At 28.4% G+C, this 3,174-nt stretch overlaps 1 long non-coding RNA gene across 1 annotated transcript; it reads left to right on the top strand.

Annotated features, from left to right (window-relative positions):
* The first annotated feature begins 1,297 nt into the window (after positions 1–1,297).
* Positions 1,298–2,869, top strand: LOC117179857. Its single transcript, XR_004467962.1, has 2 exons — positions 1,298–1,446; positions 2,101–2,869. It is a non-coding gene; the product is annotated as an uncharacterized LOC117179857 (long non-coding RNA).
* Positions 2,870–3,174: the final 305 nt, after the last annotated feature.

Below are 3,174 nucleotides of genomic sequence, written 5' to 3'. Positions count from 1 at the left end.
AAAAAAAATTAAATTTTTGAAAAAACGACACAAGTTGCAATAAAATGTTTAATAAAAATTTGTACATGCTCATCATAATGAAGAGGTATTGGTTTTATGTCAAAAATTACTTTCGAGGATTCCATGAATGTCGACGCTTTGCGACCCCCTGAATCAGAAAAAATAGTGTTTACGTCGGTGTCTACCTGTCGTAGACATTTGAAGTAATTATCCGATTGGAGTGCCCTGTGGCACACTTTATTGGCCATTTATTTCAAGATTTAAAAGTTCTATGAACGGCTATTCGTAGTACAGCATTTTCAAATTTTTTTTAAAATAAACGAAAATGTAAATTTGAAGGTAAACAACGCACGATATGAACAAAGTCAAGACATGAAAACCATGAAAAATGATTCGCTATTAGTAATTTATGTGTGGATAGGACTTATGGAAAATTAAAATTAATTAATTAATTAATTATGGAAAATAAGAAAAAAATTAAAACAAATTAAATTTTTGGAAAAATGACTCATGACAAGAAAAAAATGAATAGACAAAATTTGTTTACTCAAAAAAGATTTACGTTATAAATCATTTTTTGATAGGATACGCAGTTGTTGCTTTAATCGTAAATAATAATATTAAAAGAAAAAAAATTGGAAAATCTACCCAGGACAAATATTTCTAGATCTCAAAAACGTCTACAAATGTTGTAGAACAAATTTTTGGACGACACAGATATTTTTTGTGTTGATCGCGAAAATTGTTATTAAAAATAAATAATTCTATATTTCGCAAAACTATGCGATACACAAAAAGAAATCTGAATGAGAAAATTGTTTATCATAAAAAGATCTTCAAATTTTCTTAAGACTATATTTCTATAAGATGTTTAGTTTTTGTTTTGTATGTGAAGAATATGATTAAAAATGTAATTTTTCATTTAAACTATACAAGAAGAAAAATACGTAAAAAAGGATGATTGTTTATTCATCTAAAAATAAATTTGTTTATATATATACTCCCTACAATAACTACCGAGGAAAATTAATGAGAAATAATGAGGGCGGATTTTTTTATTATACAAACAGATGAACATTGAAAAAATTTTAAATGCGCAATAAGTAAAGAAATAACACATTCTCCTGTGGGAAAATGTAGTCAGGGACATGAGACTAGGTGACATTTTCACATATTTAAACGATTTTTCTCTTGTCAGATAAAGTATAAATGATTAGTGAACAAGACATTGTTGATTTTTTGATTTTCACGCATATATACAAAATTAATTGGGTAACTTACAGAATAAAACAATCAATTATTTAATTGTGAATTTTCAGAAAGGACTGAAAAATGTCTTTGATGAGGCAATTTTAGCTGCTTTGGAACCACCAAAACCACCAAAGAAAAGGAGGTGTTTCGTCTTGTAGAATGAATTAGTCGAATCAGCACGACTTGCGGGAATCGGTAAGAAATATCTTCTAATGTTTTACTGTTTTCTAAGATTATTTGTCAAAATGCATATTTGCATTTCAATGAAATGGAAAATAGTAGCAGGGGATTTTTTTTGTAAATTAAGAAGTATGTATAATTTGGCGCGTCTGAAAACTTGGTCAATATTTTGTTCCCCATTATAAATCCACATTTCAATTATTAGGAGCACTTCTAATTAGAAAATAATATTACTTAAAAACTAACAAAGTGTTAAAAATCTAGATTTGAAAAAATCCTTAGTATGAAGCATTAGAATATCGAAAGTTGAAAGTAGTCCTTATTTATGTAAACGTCAAGTATCTAATTTGAGATCCATTAAAATTCAAATTCAGAAGTATTTCTGTGCATATTTACAATTTTCAGCACCTATTGTTTTTGAAATTGAAGATTTTAACATTTTAATTTCTTTCATTTTGGGTATTTTTAATTTAGATGCATTCAAATTCTGATTCTTTCTGCTATTAAACAAAAATAGACTTTAAATGATGTAGATGTTTAAACTGACCTTATTCAGAATTTATACACTTGCCATTTTCAAATCATTCAAGCTAAGATGCTGTCGATATTTTAAGGTAGACAACTCGTCTGCGTATATTTAAATAAAGACCAGAAATACTCCTTTTACAGAAACGCACCTTGAGCCGCTCGAACGAACGTAACAGGATCGATTGCCATTTGTGTTTGTCGCCCAGCTGTTTTGCGACGAAGCAATAGAAACATTCCTTAAAATTATGAGAAGATTCCGTGAAGTATAAAAGAAAAAACAGAGGCCTTGAACCTGGTATTTTTTGCAGTCCGGCAGAGCTTCGTTTAGAGATAGTTAGTTTTTGTCCAAATAATTACATCAGATTTTTCCCTATATGGGTTCTATCCTATCGGTATATTCCACTTTTATAATCTTTACAAACTTGTTACGAAATATTGTCAGTATTGTGAACGATTAATACTTGATTCGGATGATTGGACGAGTAAGACAGGGTACAATAATTATTTATTGTAGAAACTACAACGATAGGCTTTCAATTTAAGCCTAGAATCGTTGCAAGATCCATATGCAAGAGGCGATTTTCGCTTGTATAAAAATATATCAGACTGTTTAATAAGGATCTTTTGAGATTTTTAATTTGAGTGTAGTACATTTTTGAAAGCATTTTCTCTTTTGCGAGGCTCACCGAGCTTCGATATGAGAGTATTTTATGAGTCATATGCAGACTAATTGTTACAGTAATTAAAGAAATGCAACTCAGGAAAAAAAATTATTAATGAGGATCTAATTATGAAATTTATTGTAGATATTCTGCAACATTTTCTTTTAGTTCGTTTAGGCAATTTCAAAATATGTACGAAATTATTCGGGGGTGAACTCGTACTCAATAAATAGTTAAAAAAATAAAAACCGGGTGTTTGTAATTATTATTATAGAATTTTATAACTTATTTCCATAAGTGTAAATTTGTGTTCTGAAGTTCGTAAATGAGAAATATATTTAATAATCAAGACAATATATGTCAATACAAATCAATAAATTATATGTAAAAGTAAATAAATTTTTAATATGATACTCAAGTGTTGACTAATTAATTTAGGAGATATTAACATCAAAATATTTTCTACTGGATTAAAGCAAAATCGAACTAAAATAAACTAATTAAAATAAAAACCATTGGGGAGGAGGGGGTAAAATTATACTTGGAGGTATCC

This window comes from Belonocnema kinseyi, chromosome 9 (assembly GCF_010883055.1).
Source record: "Belonocnema kinseyi isolate 2016_QV_RU_SX_M_011 chromosome 9, B_treatae_v1, whole genome shotgun sequence".
NCBI lineage: Eukaryota > Metazoa > Arthropoda > Insecta > Hymenoptera > Cynipidae > Belonocnema > Belonocnema kinseyi.
Note: the sequence above shows the minus strand (reverse complement) of the source record. Positions and strands in the feature narration are given on the sequence as shown.